Raw genomic sequence first — 21,787 nt, 5'->3', positions numbered from 1 at the left:
CCATCCCCCATGCTGCGCACTCCCCATCGTGCTCCATCCCCTATGCTGCGCACTCCCCATTGTGCTCCATCCCCCATGGTGCGCACCCCCCATCGTGCTCCATCCCCCATGCTGCACACTCCCCATCGTGCTCCATCCCCCATGCTGCACACTACCCATCGTGCTCCATCCCCCATGCTGCGCACTCCCCATCATGCTCCATCCCCCATGCTGTGCACTCCCCATCGTGCCCCACAGTCACACATCAGACAGTATACACGCACACATCTGATCGCATACACTCACACCCCACTTCTGCCTGTGCCCTCCGGTGTGTGGTCCCAGCAGCTGTGCTGCACGCAGTGCTCCTCTGCCTTCTGCCGACATGCACACATCCGATCGCATACACGCACACATCCGATCGCATACACGCACACATCCGATCGCATACACGCACACATCCGATCGCATACACGCACACACACGATTGCATACACGCATACACACGATCACATACACGCACACACACATTGACGATATCGCACATTCGCGCTCACACTCACAACATCCGAAGAAACTACATGCTTCCGGCCATGTGATCCTCCGGCAGGTCCTGGAAGGTCACTGCACACACAGTATCGCCGCCGAGAAGCAAGCGATATCACTGGATGTTGTGAGTGTGTGGATGCGATCTGATGTGTGTGTGAGGTGTGTGTGAGAGTGAGTGTGATCTGATGTGTGTGTGTGTGTCTGTTCTTATGTGTGTGCGTGTGTGTGTGTTCCGCCGCTGCAGGACCTTGAAGCGCTCACCTGCTCCCGGTCGGCTTCTGGTGAGTATGATCGGGGGTCTTCTTTCTTCTGTCTTCTCTCTTCTGCACATGTGTACCGGGAGCCGGTGTACGTTGGTAACCATGCTACATAATATTACCCAATGTGTACCATGGTTACCAGCGTACCCCGCCCCCCGCACGCACGGGAGCCCACACCAGTGTATGCCGGCAGTATGCCGGCAACCCCAGCAATGCGAGGGTGTGTCGGCTGGGTTGCCGGCGTACGCTGGTGTGGGCTCCCGAGGGTACAGCACTCACTTAGGAGTCGGGGCTCCGTGTCGATTCGGGGAATGCGTGCGGGGGGCGGGGTCAGGGCGAGCGTGCAATGCGTGAGGGGGGCGGGGCGTGACCGAGTTGCCAATGCGTGCGGGGGGCCGGGGCGAGAGGCCAATCCGTGTGGGGGGCGGAGCCTGGGCTAGCGGCCAATTCATGCGGGGGGGAGGAGCCGAGGCGAGTGGCCAATGAGACGCTTGTCGCGGTAACGACAGAATTTTGGAACAAGACAGACAGACAGAATAAGGCAATTATATATCTAGATATATATATATTTATATACACACACACATTTATATATACGTGCATTGCATGTGTATACACCACATAACCACAATAAAAATTAATCACAATAGCAAATAGGAAACTAAGTATAAAGCGTAAGATAACTATACTCTAGTGATGAGCGAGTATGCTTGTTACTACTCGGTACTCGCACGAGTATCACTGTACTCGGGCTACTCGTCGGGTACCGAGTAATTTCGCGATACTCGTGCTGTACTCGTGGTCTTCATCCCTGCATGTTAGCGCTCTTTTGAGAGCCAGCCCTCATGCAGGGATTGGCTGGCAGACCACTGCAATGCCACAGCCCTGTTAGTTGTGGAATTGCAGTGATTGGCCGGCCTGCACAGCGTGACCGAGCCTTTATACCGGCGGGCGTGCTGTGCTCTGCACATAGCCATCTCATATTCCCTGCTTTCCCCGCCCACAGGCGCCTATGATTGGTTGCAGTGAGACACGCCCCCACGCTGAGTGACAGGTGTCTCACTGTACCCAATCACAGCAGCCGGTGGGCGTGTATATACTGTGCAGTAAAAAAAATAAATAAATAATTTTAAAAAACGGCGTGCGGTCCCCCCAATTTTAATACCAGCCAGATAAAGCCATACGGCTGAAGGCTGGTATTCTCAGGATGGGGAGCTCCACGTTATGGGGAGCCCCCCAGCCTAACAATATCAGTCAGCAGCCGCCCAGAATTTCCGCATACATTATATGCGACAGTTCTGGGACTGTACCCGGCTCTTCCCGATTTACCCTAGTGCGTTGGCAAATCGGGGTAATAAGGAGTTAATGGCAGCCCATAGCTGCCACTAAATCCTAGATTAATCATGTCAGGCGTCTCCCCGAGATTCCTTCCATGATTAATCTGTAAATTACAGTTAAAAAACACACACACCCGAAAAATCCTTTATTAGAAATAAAAAACAATAACAAAGTCCCTCATCACTAATTTATTAACCCCGACAAAGCCCTCCATGTCCGGCGTAATCCACGGACCTCCAGCGTCGCGTCCAGCTCTGCTGCATGGAGGTGACAGGAGCAGCAGAATACACCGCCGCTCCAGTCAGCTTCACACAGCAACTGAGGTGAGTAGCGCGATCAGCTGCTGTCAGTCAGGTAACTCACGGCCACCGCTGGATCCAGCGGTGGCCGCGATTAACCTCAGTGACAGCTCAGCTGATCGTGATACTCACCTCAGTTGCTGCGTGGATCTGACCGGAGCGGCGGTGAGTAGCGCGATCAGCTGAGCTGTTACTGAGGTTACCCGCGGCCACCGCTGCATCCACCGCTGGATCCAGGTAACCTCAGTGACAGCTCAGCTGATCGCGCGGCTGTCTTCAGTTGCTGTGTGAAGCTGACAGGAGCGGCGGTGTATTCTGCTGCTGCTGTCACCTTCATGCAGCACAGCTGGATGCGACGCTGGAGGACTGTGGAGTACGCCGGACATGGAGGGTTTGTCGGGGTTAATAAATTGGTGATGAGGGACTTTGTTAGAAATAAAAAACACTAATAAAGGATTTTTCGGGTGTGTGTGTTTTTTAACTGTAATTTACAGATTAATCATGGAAGGAATCTCGGGGGGACGCCTGACATGATTAATCTAGGATTTAGTGGCAGCTATGGGCTGCCATTAACTCCTTATTACCCCGATTTGCCAACGCACTACGGTAAATCGGGAAGAGCCGGGTACAGTCCCAGAACTGTCAAATATAATGTATGCGGCAATTCTGGGCGGCTGCTGACTGATATTGTTAGGCTGGGGGCTCCCCATAATGTGGAGCTCCCCATCCTCAGAATACCAGCCTTCAGCCGTATGGCTTTATCTGGCTGGTATTAAAATTGGGGGGACCGCACGCCGTTTTTTTTAATTATTTAATTATTTATTTCACTGCACAGTATACACACACCCACCGGCTGCTGTGTTTGGGTGCAGTGAGACACCTGTCACTCAGCGTGGGGGCGTTTCTCACTGCAACCAATCATAGGCGCCGAAAAGCAGGAAAGCAGGGAATACGAGATGGTTTAATGAGCGGCCGGCTTTTTCAAAAGAGGAAAAGCCGCCGGAGTTTAGTGAACAGCTGTGCAGCGTCGCGGCAGTGATCGGGGAACGGTAAGTAAGAGAGAGGGGGGAGACTGACCGACAGACTGTGAGAGGGGGACAGACAAGACAGAGAGAGACAGACAGAGCGAGACCGACCGACGGGAGATAGAATGAAAAAAAAAATGACCGACATCGCTAGTAAAAAGCACAAAACGTGCGTTTTGGACATCGGAGTGCCACACAATGTTTTACGTAAAATCTATCATGTATTAATCTCAAAAAGTAACATACACCAGCTCTATCTCACTATTGGGTATGTGCCCTTAACATTTCCGCCATGAAAATTCATTTTGGTGTCATTTTGGAAGGTTTTCTGGTGAGTCCGTAAAAATGGCATAAAACTCGGACACAATTGTTCACAGCTGGGACTTTTGAGTGATAAATGCTTCAAGGGGTCTTCCCCATGCTGTTGCCATGTCATTTGAGCACTCTTCTGAGACTATTGTGACATTTTTAGGGTTTCTACATGCTGCCGGGGGTCATTTCAGAAAAATACTCGGGTCTCCCATAGGATAACATTGGGCTCGGTGCTCGGGCCGAGTACACGAGTATCTTGGGATGCTCGGCCTGAGCCTCGAGCACCCGAGCTTTTTAGTACTCGCTCATCACTACTATACTCTCATTATGTCAAGAATAGAGATGAGCGAACCGGTCCCGGTTCGGCTCGAGGTCGGTTCGTCGAACGGAGGTCCCGTTCGAGTTCGGTTCGTCGAACGTTCGACGAACCGAACTCGAACTGCATAGGAAACAATGGCAGGCATTCACAAACACATAAAAACACCTAGAAAACACCCTCAAAGGTGTCCAAAAGGTGACAAACAGCTCACAACACAACACAAACACATGGGAAAGTGACAAGGACATATACTCATGCGAAAACAAAACAGCTGGACAAGGAAAAAGAGGAGGACACACAGATATAGGCATGGCACGCCCTTCTAAAATCATGTAAAACACCGCAAGGTGACTCCAAGCGGAGTCTCCCTTTTTTCCAAAAATTGTGCCCCACACACACCCACCCATTCAGTGGCAGCACTTGTGCCCTAGTTGTACACTTCACAGCTAGCTTTGCATCAATCACATTCAAAAATACGCCATACTTAACCGTCCCCAGGATGACACCGGGGTAGGTAGCAAAATCCTTCCTGATCCCAGCTCTGTTCATCTTGGCTCCTTTTTAAAAACACTGTAAGCAAGGGTTACTCCAAGCGGAGTCTCCCTTTTTTTCCAAAAATTGGGCCCCACACACACCCACCCCTTCAGTGGCAGCACTTGTGCCCCAGTTGTACACTTCACAGCTAGATTTGCATCAAGCACATTCAAAAATACGCCATACTTAACCGTCCCCAGGATGACACCGGGGTAGGTAGCAAAATCCTTCCTGATCCCAGCTCTGTTCATCTTGGCTCCTTTTTAAAAACACTGTAAGCAAGGGTTACTCCAAGCGGAGTCTCCCTTTTTTTTCAAAAATTGGGCCCCACACACACCCACCCCTTCAGTGGCAGCACTTGTGCCCCAGTTGTACACTTCACAGCTAGATTTGCATCAAGCACATTCAAAAATACGCCATACTTAACCGTCCCCAGGATGACACCGGGGTAGGTAGCAAATTCTTTGCTGAACCATGACTTGTTCATCTTGGCTCCTTTTAAAAACAATGTAAGTAAGGGTTACTCCAAGCGGAGTCTCCCTTTTTTCAAAAAATTGGGCCACACAGACACCTTATCAGTGGCAGCACTTGTGCCCTAGTTGCAAACAGGATGTTTTGATTTGCATCAAGCACATTCAAAAATACGCTATTCTTAACCGTCCCCAGGATGACACCGGGGTAGGTAGCAAAGTCTTTCCTGATCCCAGCTCTGTTCATCTTGGATCATTTAAAAAAAACACAGCAATCAAGGCTTACTCCAAGCGGAGTCTCCCTTTTTTTTCCAAAAATTGTGCCCCACACACACCCACCCATTCAGTGGCAGCACTTGTGCCCTAGTTGTACACTTCACAGCTAGATTTGCATCAAGCACATTCCAAATCCACAAGCATTTACTCTCCCCAGGATGACACAGGGGTAGTAAATTCCTGTTGGATCCATGACTTGTTCATTTTGATGAACGTTAGTCTGTCCACATTGTCACTGGACAGATGCGTGCGCTTATCTGTCAGCACACATCCAGCAGCACTGAAGACACGTTCAGAGACAACGCTGGCAGCTGGACACGACAAAATCTCCAAGGCGTAACTGGAGAGCTCTGGCCATTTTTCTAGATTTGAAGCCCAAAATGAGCAAGGCTCCATTTGCAAAGTCATGGCATCGATGTTCATTTGGAGATACTCCTGTATCATCCTCTCCAGCCGTTCACTATGTGTCAGACTTGTTGTCTCTGGTGGCCTTGCAAAGGAGGGTCTAAAAAAATTATGAAAAGATTCCATAAAATTGCTGTTACCAGCACCAGATACAGTCCTATTGGTACGGGTAGACTGTTGAAGATGACGAGACCGTCCCATGTATGTCAAGTTACAACTGGGAGAATCACTCCCTGCACCTGCACGGTTGTTTGGTGGAAAAGCCGAGCTAAGATCGAGTAACAGCTTCTGCTGATACTCCTGCATATGTGCGTCCCTTTCTATGGCTGGAATTATGTCACAAAATTTGGACTTGTACTGGGGATCTAATAGTGTGGCAATCCAGTAGTCATCATCACTTCTAATTTTGACAATACGAGGATCATGTTGGAGGTAGTGCAACAAGAAGGCACTCATGTGTCTTGCGCAGCCATGCGGACCAAGTCCACGCTGTGTTTGTGGCATAGAGGTGATAACCATTCTTTCTTCCTCTGACATCTCCCCCCAACCTCTTTCAACTGAAATTTGACCAAGGTCTCCCTCATCTGCTGAGTCTTCCATGTCCATGGACAGTTCGTCCTCCATTTCTTCATGTTCTCCTGCACCTTCCTCAACGTTTCGCCTGCTACTATGCGCCCTTGTTGATCCCTGTCCCCCATGGTCCCATGCCTGCTGCGTTGGTGATGATGAACGTCTGGACCTTGGTGATGTTGTTGTCCCTTGCGCATATGAATCCTCCTGCAGTTCCTCCCCTTCCTGTTGTCCCACCCCCTGACTCCGAATAGTGTTTAGCGTGTGCTCCAGCATGTAAATGACTGGAATTGTCATGCTGATAATGGCATTGTCAGCGCTAAACATATTCGTCGCCATGTTGAAACTGTGCAGAAGGGTGCATAGGTCCTTGATCTGAAACCACTCCATCAGGGTGATCTGCCCCACCTCTGCATCTCGTTGGCCCAGGCTATACGTCATGACGTATTGCACCAGGACTCGGCGGTGCTGCCACAGTCGCTGTAACATGTGGAGAGTCGAATTCCAATGTGTCGCCACATCGCATTTCAGGCGATGTACCGGCAGGCCGAAAGACTTCTGGAGAGATGCAAGTCGCTCAGCTGCGGCGGTTGAACGGCGGAAGTGAGCAGACAGTTTTCGTGCCCTGGTCAGAAGGCCATCTAGGCCGGGATAGTGTTTTAAGAATTGCTGGACAACAAGGTTCAACACAAGAGCCATACAAGGCACGTGTGTCACCTTGCCCAGGCGAAGAGCCGCACCCAGGTTTGCAGCATTGTCGCACACGGCCTTACCAGGCTGCAGGTCGAGTGGAGACAACCATTTATTAAACTCGGACCGCAGAGCTGACCACAACTCCTCAGCTGTGTGACTCCTATTCCCAAGACATGTCAAGCTAAAGACCGCCTGATGCCGTTGCGCTCTGCTGCCAGCATAGTAATGAGGGGTGCGTGATTCCTTCTGCGTTGTGAGAATGCTGGTGGCCTGACCAGGCAGGCTTGGGGCGGAGGTGGAGGACCCAGATGAGGTGGAGGAGGCAGAAGCAGTGGCGGAACTTGGACAGACAGAGGATTGACACACAAGTCGTGGGGACGGCAAGACTTGTGCAGCAGACCCTTCACCATCTATCACCATAGTTACCCAGTGCCCAGTCAGCGACATGTAACGTCCCTGTCCATGCTTACTGGTCCAAGTATCGGTGGTGAAATGCACCCGTTCACACACAGAGTTTCTCAAGGAAGCAGTGATGTTGTGTGCGACATGCTGGTGTAGCGCGGGCACACCTTTCTTAGAGAAGTAGTGGCGACTAGGCATCTGGTACTGGGGCACAGCGACAGACATAAGGTCTCTAAAATCCTGTGTGTCCACTAGGCGGAAAGGCAGCATTTCGGTAGCCAAGAGCTTACAGAGGGATAGAGTCAACCTCTTAGCTTTGTCATGGGTCACAGGAATTGGCCTTTTATTTGACCACATCTGAGGGACAGAGATCTGGCTGCTGTGTGTAGACGGTGTTGAGTAGGGTGTCCCTGGAAAAATGCAGGTTTGTGAGGAAAGTGCAGGCGGAGACATGATGTTGCCTTCATCCAACGTTGGTGCTATCGATGTCTGAGAGAGCTGTACACACTCACTTGTTTCCCCTTCCAAACCAACTGATGACCTACCAAGCAAACTGCCTGTTGCGGTTACAGTGGTGGACGTTGTGCGTGGAAAACCAGGTGTGACAGCTGTCCCCACAGTCCTAGAAGATGAAGAGCGCGCGGATGCACTGGAAGGGGCAGGCCATGGATGGTTCGCTCCGCTAGGCCGCATTGCAGCACGGTGAGCTTCCCACCGGGACCTATGATATTTATTCATGTGACGATTCATGGAAGAAGTTGTCAAACTGCTGAGGTTTTGACCTCTACTAACAGAATCACGACAAATTTTACACATCACATAATTTGGGCGATCTTTTTCTATGTCAAAAAAGGACCAGGCTAGGCAAGGCTTAGAGGGCATGCGACTTGCTGAGCCCCCCCGACTAGTGCTCAGAGGTAGAGTGGTGGCTGATGATGCAGTTGTAGACGTGCTACCAGTGCTCCGACTCTGTCCAGGAAGGTGCAAGGTAACTTCGTCGTCGGTTGCATCCTCCTCCACCGCTTCTGTTGACCTCCTCGAGTGCCTGACTGGGGGTTGACGGTAGGTGGGATCTAGAACTTCCTCATCAATTGTTGTGTTTGCACTCCCCTCCCCCTCAGACCGAGCCTCTTCTTGCCCTGACCGAATATTTAAGTTGTCATCCCAATCTGGTATCTGGGTCTCATCATCATCAGTATGTTCCTCATTGTCTATAACCACAGGTGTTACAGTTTGTGACAAAGGGTCAACATTACGCTCAGAAACTTGGTCCTCACGGCCTGAATCAGAGTCACAAAGGTTCTGGGCATCACTGCAGACCATTTTCTGGTCTGTACTCACTGTAGCTTGGGAGCAGACCTCTGATTCCCAGGCTATAGTGTGACTGAACAGCTCTGCAGACTCAGCCATCTCAGTTCCACCATACTGTGCAGGGCTGATGGAGACTTCAGAGCTGGGAGAAAGCAAGTTTGATTGGGATGACAACTCAGAGGACTGGTGTTTTTTGGATGCGGTACTTGAAGTGGCTGAGAGGGCACTTTTTGGACCACTTGAGATCCATTCAAGCATTTTCCTTTTTTGGCCATCATCTAGCTTTGTTCCTGTTGTTCGTGTCCATAAAAAAGGGAGCACATTGGATTGTCCACGGTAAGTAGTAGACATCTTACTTTTGCTGGTGGATGGTCTATCTTCAGCAGATGATAATGGAGCTTTGCCACCTTCCCCACGGACAAACCCTTTTTTTCCTTTTCCACCACGCCTCTTCCCCTTTCCACCAGCATCTGTCATTTTGCCACTCATGTTGATTGCGACAAGATTGTGCACTGAAAATGTGGTAGTAAAAATTGAGAGGTGGTGTAGATTGCAGTGGTGGTCTAGCTTTATTAACAGCAGAATAATAAAGAATAAATATCCCTGACAATGCAACTACGGCCCTTAAACTGGCAGCATACATTGCTAGTATAATGGCTTAGTAACAATGAGTTTGAGTGTGCAATGCAGGCAGAGGTGCTGCAAATATCTTTGCACTAGTGGAACTATACAGAAGTCCAATAGCCACATTTAGGATGCCACTAGGTACACTCAGTGTTTGCTACTATAATGGCTTAGCTACAATGAGTTGGAGTGTGCAATGCAGGTAGAGGTGCTGCAAATATCTTTGCACTAGTGGGACTATACAGAAGTCCAATAGCCACGTTTAGGATGCCACTAGGTACACTCAGTGTTTGCTAGTATAATGGCTTAGTAACAATGAGTTGGAGTGTGCAATGCAGGCAGAGGTGCTGCAAATATCTTTGCACTAGTGGGACTATACAGAAGTCCAATAGCCACGTTTAGGATGCCACTAGGTTCACTCAGTGTTTGCTAGTATAATGGCTTAGTAACATTGAGTTTGAGTGTGCAATGCAGGCAGAGGTGCTGCAAATATCTTTGCACTAGTGGGACTATACAGAAATCCAATAGCCACGTTTAGGATGCCACTAGGTACACTCAGTGTTTGCTAGTATAATGGCTTAGTAACAATGAGTTTGAGTGTGCAATGCAGGCAGAGGTGCTGCAAATATCTGTGCACTACTGGGACTATACAGAAGTCCAACAGCCACGTTTAGGATGCCACTAGGTACACTCAGTGTTTGCTAGTATAATGGCTTAGTAACAATGAGTTTGAGTGTGCAATGCAGGCAGAGGTGCTGCAAATATCTTTGCACTAGTGGGACTATACAGAAGTCCAATAGCCACGTTTAGGATGACACTAGGTACACTCAGTGTTTGCTAGTAGAATGGCTTAGTTGTAATGAGTTTGAGTGTGCAATGCAGGCAAACGTGCTGCAAATATCTTTGCACTAGTGGGACTATACAGAAGTCCAACAGCCACGTTTAGGATGCCACTAAGTTCACTCAGTGTTTGCTAGTATAATGGCTTAGTTATAATGAGTTGGAGTGTGCAATGCAGGCAGAGGTGCTGCAAATATCTTTGCACTAGTGGGACTAAACAGACGTCCAATAGCCACGTTTAGGATGCCACTAGGTACACTCAGTGTTTGCTAGTATAATATCTTAGCTACAATAGGTTGGAGTGTACAATGCAGGCAGACGTGCTGCAAATATCTTTGCACTAGTGGGACTATACAGAAGTCCAATAGCCACGTTTAGGATGCCACTAGGTACACTCAGTGTTTGCTAGTATAATGGCTTAGTAACAATGAGTTGGAGTGTGCAATGCGGGCAGATGTGCTGCAAATATCTTTGCACTAGTTGGACTATACAGAAGTCCAATAGCCACGTTTAGGATGCCACTAGGTTCACTCAGTGTTTGCTAGTATAATGGCTTAGTAACAATGAGTTTGAGTGTGCAATGCAGGCAGAGGTGCTGCAAATATCTTTGCACTAGTGGGACTATACAGAAGTCCAATAGCCACGTTTAGGATGCCACTAGGTACACTCAGTGTTTGCTAGTATAATGGCTTAGTAACAATGAGTTTGAGTGTGCAATGCAGGCAGAGGTGCTGCAAATATCTTTGCACTAGTGGGACTATACAGAAGTCCAATAGCCACGTTTAGGATGCCACTAGGTACACTCAGTGTTTGCTAGTATAATGGCTTAGTAACAATGAGTTGGAGTGTGCAATGCAGGCAGAGGTGCTGCAAATATCTTTGCACTAGTGGGACTATACAGAAGTCCAATAGCCACGTTTAGGATGCCACTAGGTTCACTCAGTGTTTGCTAGTATAATGGCTTAGTAACATTGAGTTTGAGTGTGCAATGCAGGCAGAGGTGCTGCAAATATCTTTGCACTAGTGGGACTATACAGAAATCCAATAGCCACGTTTAGGATGCCACTAGGTACACTCAGTGTTTGCTAGTATAATGGCTTAGTAACAATGAGTTTGAGTGTGCAATGCAGGCAGAGGTGCTGCAAATATCTGTGCACTACTGGGACTATACAGAAGTCCAACAGCCACGTTTAGGATGCCACTAGGTACACTCAGTGTTTGCTAGTATAATGGCTTAGTAACAATGAGTTTGAGTGTGCAATGCAGGCAGAGGTGCTGCAAATATCTTTGCACTAGTGGGACTATACAGAAGTCCAATAGCCACGTTTAGGATGACACTAGGTACACTCAGTGTTTGCTAGTAGAATGGCTTAGTTGTAATGAGTTTGAGTGTGCAATGCAGGCAAACGTGCTGCAAATATCTTTGCACTAGTGGGACTATACAGAAGTCCAACAGCCACGTTTAGGATGCCACTAAGTTCACTCAGTGTTTGCTAGTATAATGGCTTAGTTATAATGAGTTGGAGTGTGCAATGCAGGCAGAGGTGCTGCAAATATCTTTGCACTAGTGGGACTAAACAGACGTCCAATAGCCACGTTTAGGATGCCACTAGGTACACTCAGTGTTTGCTAGTATAATATCTTAGCTACAATAAGTTGGAGTGTACAATGCAGGCAGACGTGCTGCAAATATCTTTGCACTAGTGGGACTATACAGAAGTCCAATAGCCACGTTTAGGATGCCACTAGGTACACTCAGTGTTTGCTAGTATAATGGCTTAGTAACAATGAGTTGGAGTGTGCAATGCAGGCAGAGGTGCTGCAAATATCTTTGCACTATTGGGACTATACAGAAGTCCAATAGCCACGTTTAGGATGCCACTAGGTTCACTCAGTGTTTGCTAGTATAATGGCTTAGTAACAATGAGTTGGAGTGTGCAATGCAGGCAGAGGTGCTGCAAATATCTTTGCACTAGTGGGACTATACAGAAGTCCAATAGCCACGTTTAGGATGACACTAGGTACACTCAGTGTTTGCTAGTATAATGGCTTAGTAACAATGAGTTTGAGTGTGCAATGCAGGCAGAGGTGCTGCAAATATCTTTGCACTAGTGGGACTATACAGAAGTCCAATAGCCACATCTAGGATGACACTAGGTACACTCAGTGTTTGCTAGTATAATGGCTTAGTTATAATGAGTTTGAGTGTGCAATGCAGGCAAACGTGCTGCAAATATCTTTGCACTAGTGGGACTATACAGAAGTCCAACAGCCATGTTTAGGATGCCACTAAGTTCACTCAGTGTTTGCTAGTATAATGGCTTAGTTTTAATGAGTTGGAGTGTGCAATGCAGGCAGAGGTGCTGCAAATATCTTTGCACTAGTGGGACTAAACAGACGTCCAATAGCCACGTTTAGGATGCCACTAGGTACACTCAGTGTTTGCTAGTATAATATCTTAGCTACAATAAGTTGGAGTGTGCAATGCAGGCAGACGTGCTGCAAATATCTTTGCACTAGTGGGACTATACAGAAGTCCAATAGCCACGTTTAGGATGCCACTAGGTTCACTCAGTGTTTGCTAGTATAATGGCTTAGTAACATTGAGTTTGAGTGTGCAATGCAGGCAGAGGTGCTGCAAATATCTTTGCACTAGTGGGACTATACAGAAGTCCAATAGCCACGTTTAGGATGTCACTAGGTACACTCAGTGTTTGCTAGTATAATGGCTTAGTTATAATGAGTTGGAGTGTGTAATGCAGGCAGACGTGCTGCAAATATCTGTGCACTACTGGGACTATACAGCAGTCCAACAGCCACGTTTAGGATGCCACTAAGTTCACTCAGTGTTTGCTAGTATAATGGCTTAGTTATAATGAGTTGGAGTGTGCAATGTAGGCAGAGGTGCTGCAAATATCTTTGCACTAGTGGGACTAAACAGAAGTCCAATAGCCACGTTTAGGATGCCACTAGGTACACTCAGTGTTTGCTAGTATAATGGCTTAGCTACAATGAATTGGAGTGTGCAATGCAGGTAGAGGTGCTGCAAATATTTTTGCACTAGTGGGACTATACAGAAGTCCTGTAGCCACGTTTACGATGCCACTAAGTACACTTAGTGTTTGCTAGTATAATGGCTTAGTAAAAATGAGTTGGATTGTGCAAAGGGCAGGAGGGTACAGTGCCAGGGTTGTGGGTCTCTGGGTAGAGGAAAGGAAGCCTGCCTTTCTATGCCTCCTAATGGGGAAATGCAGCAAGGAAATCCCTGACCTTAGCTACACAGACGCTGTCATCTTGTGTAGCTGTTAGACTCTGTTTTCAGGACCTTTCACCTATGGCTCTGACCCTGCCCGTATGAGCCCTTAAAAGGACTGATAGAAAGCGCTATCCCTAAGCTGTCCAGCGCTGTGTATGGAGCGCATACAGCAGTATCGGCGATAGGACTCAGGACGGAGCTGCGCCAGTGATGTCTGACACCAAGGACGCAGAAGAGATAATGGCGTCCGGACGGGCAGATACTCGTTTTTATAATGCAGGGACATGTGACATGGACATCCTATCACACATGCCGTTGCTTCTCTGGCTAAAAGTCCACTTAGCTGTGTGTGTGTCTGGGATTGGCTGACATGCTGGCCCTCCCAACTACACGTGCGCGCTTAGGGAAGGAAGACAAGGAAAAAAAAAAAAATATCCATACAGCAGTGATCTGAATGCGCTGTTCCCGCACACTATACACTGAAATTTCATAATAGTGTGAGTCACAGAGTGACTTACACTATTACAGCTGAAAGCCAGCTAGGAATTAGCTGGGTTTTTTGCTGCTAGAACCGTTCTCGAACGTATCTAGAACTATCGAGCTTTTGCAAAAAAGCTTGAGTTCTAGTTCGATCTAGAACAGCCCCCAAAATCACTCGAGCCGCGAACTGGAGAACCACGAACCTCGAACCGCGCTCAACTCTAGTCAAGAACACAGACGTTTTTCTTTGTACAAAAGCATTTCTGCAGTTTCCATCCAGTATGTTAGGGAAACTCAGTCAGCTCATCTCTAAGAAGCCTTGCTCTATGAGCTTTATATGCAGTTATATGTAAAGTAGATAAGTACACATTGTTCACCTTTTTAATAGTACTTCATTAGAGATGAGCCACCCCCCTAGTGTTCGAGTTCGGTTTGGTCCGTTGAACGGAGGACAAGTTCGTCGAACGTTCAACGAACGTTCGACGAACCAACTCAAACACCATTGAAAACAATGGCAGGCATACACAAACACATAAAAACACATTTTACATGTAAATCTACAGTTAATAAACATTGCCATTACACTTACAGGTCCCCGCGTCGCGTCCTGCACTCTGTCTCCCGCCGCTTTTCCTTCCGATAATCGCTGCATCCTCCCGGTAACCAGCACTGATGATAGGACCTTCCGTGATGTCAAAATAGCCATGTGATTAGTCACGTGTCTTTTATCTCATTGGCTACATACTGGTCACATGGAGAAAAAACAAAAAGCCAGCACCAAATGTGCACTACAGCACTAAACATTCCAAACTGTACTTATTATAAAAAACATTTTTGAGATTTTTGGCAAAAAATTGCAATTTCTTGAGCTGCTTCGCCACGTCACGGCAAATCTCATTTGAAGCAGTCCTACACTAAAATATTTTTATAAAATGTGCCATACGGCCTCACATATGAATGGTAGAACTGCTCTTAGCAGCACTCACCTGGTCTATTTCAATCCCGTACCCATGACTGAGTCATGGCTGTGGGCGGGACAGGTCCAAGCAAATGCTGCATGAAGTAAAAAGCCTGTGGACAAAGCCTGATGACTTAATGTGAACAGTCACCAACCGCCAAAATCCAGACAGATGGATTTTGGCGGTTGGTGACTGTTCACATTAAGTCATCAGGCTTTGTCCACAGGCTATTTACTTCATGCAGCATTTGCTTGGACCTGTCCCGCCCACAGCCATGACTCAGTCATGGGTACGGGATTGAAATAGACCAGGTGAGTGCTGCTAAGAGCAGTTCTACCATTCATATGTGAGGCCGTATGGCACATTTTATAAAAATATTTTAGTGTAGGACTGCTTCAAATGAGATTTGCCGTGACGTGGCGAAGCAGCTCAAGAAATTGCAATTTTTTGCCAAAAATCTCAAAAATTTTTAAAATAAGTACAGTTTGGAATGTTTAGTGCCGCAGTGCACATTTGGTGCTGGCTTTTTGTTTTTTCTTCATTGAATTGGTCGGTGGTTGACCTCCACCTTGCTATGCACCCCAATTTGGGATGTATTCCATCTGTCTGGATTTTGGCGGTTGGTGACTGTTCACATTAAGTCATCAGGCTTTGTCCACAGGCTATTTACTTCATGCAGCATTTGCTTGGACCTGTCCCGCCCACAGCCATGACTCAGTCATGGGTACGGGATTGAAATAGACCAGGTGAGTGCTGCTAAGAGCAGTTCTACCATTCATATGTGAGGCCGTATGGCACATTTTATAAAAATATTTTAGTGTAGGACTGCTTCAAATGAGATTTGCCGTGACGTGGCGAAGCAGCTCAAGAAATTGCAATTTTTTGCCAAAAATCTCAAAATTTTTAAAATAAGTACAGTTTGGAATGTTTAGTGCCGCAGTGCACATTTGGTGCTGGCTTTTTGTTTTTTCTTCATTGAATTGGTCGGTGGTTGACCTCCACCTTGCTATGCACCCCAATTTGGGATGTATTCCATCTGTCTGGATTTTGGCGGTTGGTGACTGTTCACATTAAGTCATCAGGCTTTGTCCACAGGCTATTTACTTCATGCAGCATTTGCTTGGACCTGTCCCGCCCACAGCCATGACTCAGTCATGGGTACGGGATTGAAATAGACCAGGTGAGTGCTGCTAAGAGCAGTTCTACCATTCATATGTGAGGCCGTATGGCACATTTTATAAAAATATTTTAGTGTAGGACTGCTTCAAATGAGATTTGCCGTGACGTGGCGAAGCAGCTCAAGAAATTGCAATTTTTTGCCAAAAATCTCAAAATTTTTAAAATAAGTACAGTTTGGAATGTTTAGTGCCGCAGTGCACATTTGGTGCTGGCTTTTTGTTTTTTCTTCATTGAATTGGTCGGTGGTTGACCTCCACCTTGCTATGCACCCCAATTTGGGATGTATTCCATCTGTCTGGATTTTGGCGGTTGGTGACTGTTCACATTAAGTCATCAGGCTTTGTCCACAGGCTATTTACTTCATGCAGCATTTGCTTGGACCTGTCCCGCCCACAGCCATGACTCAGTCATGGGTACGGGATTGAAATAGACCAGGTGAGTGCTGCTAAGAGCAGTTCTACCATTCATATGTGAGGCCGTATGGCACATTTTATAAAAATATTTTAGTGTAGGACTGCTTCAAATGAGATTTGCCGTGACGTGGCGAAGCAGCTCAAGAAATTGCAATTTTTTGCCAAAAATCTCAAAATTTTTAAAATAAGTACAGTTTGGAATGTTTAGTGCCGCAGTGCACATTTGGTGCTGGCTTTTTGTTTTTTCTTCATTGAATTGGTCGGTGGTTGACCTCCACCTTGCTATGCACCCCAATTTGGGATGTATTCCATCTGTCTAGATTTTGGCGGTTGGTGACTGTTCACATTAAGTCATCAGGCTTTGTCCACAGGCTATTTACTTCATGCAGCATTTGCTTGGACCTGTCCCGCCCACAGCCATGACTCAGTCATGGGTACGGGATTGAAATAGACCAGGTGAGTGCTGCTAAGAGCAGTTCTACCATTCATATGTGAGGCCGTATGGCACATTTTATAAAAATATTTTAGTGTAGGACTGCTTCAAATGAGATTTGCCGTGACGTGGCGAAGCAGCTCAAGAAATTGCAATTTTTTGCCAAAAATCTCAAAATTTTTAAAATAAGTACAGTTTGGAATGTTTAGTGCCGCAGTGCACATTTGGTGCTGGCTTTTTGTTTTTTCTTCATTGAATTGGTCGGTGGTTGACCTCCACCTTGCTATGCACCCCAATTTGGGATGTATTCCATCTGTCTGGATTTTGGCGGTTGGTGACTGTTCACATTAAGTCATCAGGCTTTGTCCACAGGCTATTTACTTCATGCAGCATTTGCTTGGACCTGTCCCGCCCACAGCCATGACTCAGTCATGGGTACGGGATTGAAATAGACCAGGTGAGTGCTGCTAAGAGCAGTTCTACCATTCATATGTGAGGCCGTATGGCACATTTTATAAAAATATTTTAGTGTAGGACTGCTTCAAATGAGATTTGCCGTGACGTGGCGAAGCAGCTCAAGAAATTGCAATTTTTTGCCAAAAATCTCAAAATTTTTAAAATAAGTACAGTTTGGAATGTTTAGTGCCGCAGTGCACATTTGGTGCTGGCTTTTTGTTTTTTCTTCATTGAATTGGTCGGTGGTTGACCTCCACCTTGCTATGCACCCCAATTTGGGATGTATTCCATCTGTCTGGATTTTGGCGGTTGGTGACTGTTCACATTAAGTCATCAGGCTTTGTCCACAGGCTATTTACTTCATGCAGCATTTGCTTGGACCTGTCCCGCCCACAGCCATGACTCAGTCATGGGTACGGGATTGAAATAGACCAGGTGAGTGCTGCTAAGAGCAGTTCTACCATTCATATGTGAGGCCGTATGGCACATTTTATAAAAATATTTTAGTGTAGGACTGCTTCAAATGAGATTTGCCGTGACGTGGCGAAGCAGCTCAAGAAATTGCAATTTTTTGCCAAAAATCTCAAAATTTTTAAAATAAGTACAGTTTGGAATGTTTAGTGCCGCAGTGCACATTTGGTGCTGGCTTTTTGTTTTTTCTTCATTGAATTGGTCGGTGGTTGACCTCCACCTTGCTATGCACCCCAATTTGGGATGTATTCCATCTGTCTGGATTTTGGCGGTTGGTGACTGTTCACATTAAGTCATCAGGCTTTGTCCACAGGCTATTTACTTCATGCAGCATTTGCTTGGACCTGTCCCGCCCACAGCCATGACTCAGTCATGGGTACGGGATTGAAATAGACCAGGTGAGTGCTGCTAAGAGCAGTTCTACCATTCATATGTGAGGCCGTATGGCACATTTTATAAAAATATTTTAGTGTAGGACTGCTTCAAATGAGATTTGCCGTGACGTGGCGAAGCAGCTCAAGAAATTGCAATTTTTTGCCAAAAATCTCAAAATTTTTAAAATAAGTACAGTTTGGAATGTTTAGTGCCGCAGTGCACATTTGGTGCTGGCTTTTTGTTTTTTCTTCATTGAATTGGTCGGTGGTTGACCTCCACCTTGCTATGCACCCCAATTTGGGATGTATTCCATCTGTCTGGATTTTGGCGGTTGGTGACTGTTCACATTAAGTCATCAGGCTTTGTCCACAGGCTATTTACTTCATGCAGCATTTGCTTGGACCTGTCCCGCCCACAGCCATGACTCAGTCATGGGTACGGGATTGAAATAGACCAGGTGAGTGCTGCTAAGAGCAGTTCTACCATTCATATGTGAGGCCGTATGGCACATTTTATAAAAATATTTTAGTGTAGGACTGCTTCAAATGAGATTTGCCGTGACGTGGCGAAGCAGCTCAAGAAATTGCAATTTTTTGCCAAAAATCTCAAAATTTTTAAAATAAGTACAGTTTGGAATGTTTAGTGCCGCAGTGCACATTTGGTGCTGGCTTTTTGTTTTTTCTTCATTGAATTGGTCGGTGGTTGACCTCCACCTTGCTATGCACCCCAATTTGGGATGTATTCCATCTGTCTGGATTTTGGCGGTTGGTGACTGTTCACATTAAGTCATCAGGCTTTGTCCACAGGCTATTTACTTCATGCAGCATTTGCTTGGACCTGTCCCGCCCACAGCCATGACTCAGTCATGGGTACGGGATTGAAATAGACCAGGTGAGTGCTGCTAAGAGCAGTTCTACCATTCATATGTGAGGCCGTATGGCACATTTTATAAAAATATTTTAGTGTAGGACTGCTTCAAATGAGATTTGCCGTGACGTGGCGAAGCAGCTCAAGAAATTGCAATTTTTTGCCAAAAATCTCAAAATTTTTAAAATAAGTACAGTTTGGAATGTTTAGTGCCGCAGTGCACATTTGGTGCTGGCTTTTTGTTTTTTCTTCATTGAATTGGTCGGTGGTTGACCTCCACCTTGCTATGCACCCCAATTTGGGATGTATTCCATCTGTCTGGATTTTGGCGGTTGGTGACTGTTCACATTAAGTCATCAGGCTTTGTCCACAGGCTATTTACTTCATGCAGCATTTGCTTGGACCTGTCCCGCCCACAGCCATGACTCAGTCATGGGTACGGGATTGAAATAGACCAGGTGAGTGCTGCTAAGAGCAGTTCTACCATTCATATGTGAGGCCGTATGGCACATTTTATAAAAATATTTTAGTGTAGGACTGCTTCAAATGAGATTTGCCGTGACGTGGCGAAGCAGCTCAAGAAATTGCAATTTTTTGCCAAAAATCTCAAAATTTTTAAAATAAGTACAGTTTGGAATGTTTAGTGCCGCAGTGCACATTTGGTGCTGGCTTTTTGTTTTTTCTATACTGGTCACATGGCTAGACGTCATGCCAGGTCCTGTCAGTGCATCTCTCCAGTACGCGGTGCTCGTTCCAGCATCTCCGTGTACCAGCGAGATGCTCTGGCACATGGTCGGCTTCCCCGTTCCTGCATGTGGGCCCTCTTTACAAAGTCAGCCCACATGCAAGGACTGGCTGCCACAGCCGGTGAATTGCGGCACTGGGAATCACGTGATCGGAGCACTGATGCTATAGTAACCCGCCTGTCAGCGGTGACGTAACTGCTTACAGCCCGCAGCCTCTGCTCACTCACTGAGTGATTAGACGGCACGGAGCAGCAGCGTCTTCCTCCCATGCAGTGCTGTCTGATGTAGCAGAGCTGCATGCGTTGAAGGAGAAAGAAGACAGAAGACCAGGATCGTGGAGGGCTGAAAGGGAGTAATAAACATAGAGTCTCTAATGTGTCTGTGTATTTATTTCTATTAAAGTATTTTTTCTCTGTGTGGTTTCTTTTTTTTTTAACCCTTTATTGGAGATTCTTAATGACCGGGTCAAATTTGCCTGACATTAAGAATCTCTGGCTTAATACTAGCTAGTAAAACAAAGCTAGTATTAACCCATTATTACCCAGCAAGCCACCCGACTTCTCAGAGCTGCTGGAAGAGTTGGATACAGATCTAGATGATGGCGCTTCTATGAAAGCGTCATTTTCTTGGGTGGCTGCAGACTGCAATTCGCAGCAGAGAGGCTCAGAAAGCTCAGGCCAACTTTTGCTGCGGATTCCAATTCCCAGCTGCCTAGTTGTACCTAGCTGGACACAAAAATTGGGCGAAGCCCACGTCATTTTTTTTTTTAAAATTATTTCATGAAATTCGTGAAATAATTAAAAAAAAAAGGGCTTCCCTATATTTTTGGTTCCCAGCCGGGTACAAATAGGCAGCTGGGGGTTGGGGGCAGCCGTACCTGCCTGCTGTACCTGGCTAGCATACAAAAATGGATGGAGTATACTGAGCCTTGTCGTTCTGCAGCTGCTGTCTGCTCTCCTGCATACACTAGTGAATGTTGCATTCTGAGCCTTGTAGTTCTGCTCCCCCTGCCTCTCCCTCCAGCATACAGTCCTGGAGGGAGGATGCTGAGCCTTGTAGTTCTGCAGCTGCTGTCTGCTCTCCTCCATACAGACAGACAGCAGACAGCAGCTGCAGAACTACAAGGCTCAGAAAACTCCATCCAGGACTGTATGCAGGAGTTTTTTGCCCCCCCCCCCCAAAATTACTTTGCCATGTTTTTGTATGCTAGTCAGGTACAGCAGGCAGCTACGGACTGCCCCCAACCCCCAGCTGCCTATTTGTACCCAGCTGGGAACAAAAAATATAGGGAAGCCCTTTTTCTTTTTAATTATTTTATGAATTTCATGAAATAATTAAACAGAAAAATGACTTGTGCTTCACCCAATTTTTTTGTCCAGCCAGGTACAACTAGGCAGTTGGGGATTGGAATCCGCAGCACAGGGTGCCCAAGCTTTCTGGGCACCCCTGCTGCAAACTGCAGTCCGCAGCCGCCCCAGAAAATGGCGCTTTCATAGAAGCGCCATCTTCTGGCGCTGTATCAAACTCTTCCAGCTGCCCTGGTGATGGGTGGCTCACTGGGTAATAATGAGGTTAGGGCTAGCTGTATATTATCAACTGGCCCTAAGCCCGAAATTCATGGTGTCACGCCAATATTAGACATGGCCACCATGAATTTCTAGTACAGATAAAAAAAAACACAACACACAGAAGAATATTTTTATTAGAAATAAAACACAACACAATTAGTGACTCCATCTTTATTTAAATAAAGAATCCCCCTCTGCAGTAATCCTGGGTTAAGGGTCCTGCACTGTCCAATCCGGATCCAATATCACCTGATCGGTTTGCTGAAAGTAAAAGCAATTAGATGATGTGTCAGGTTCAAAGGCCTGAATCACATGACACAGCAGCTGATTGTATAAACGGCTTTTATGCAATCAGCTGATGCATCAGTGCAAAAAAAA

The sequence above is a fragment of the Anomaloglossus baeobatrachus genome, chromosome 9, assembly GCF_048569485.1.
Source record: "Anomaloglossus baeobatrachus isolate aAnoBae1 chromosome 9, aAnoBae1.hap1, whole genome shotgun sequence".
NCBI classification, from domain to species: domain Eukaryota; kingdom Metazoa; phylum Chordata; class Amphibia; order Anura; family Aromobatidae; genus Anomaloglossus; species Anomaloglossus baeobatrachus.
Note: the sequence above shows the minus strand (reverse complement) of the source record.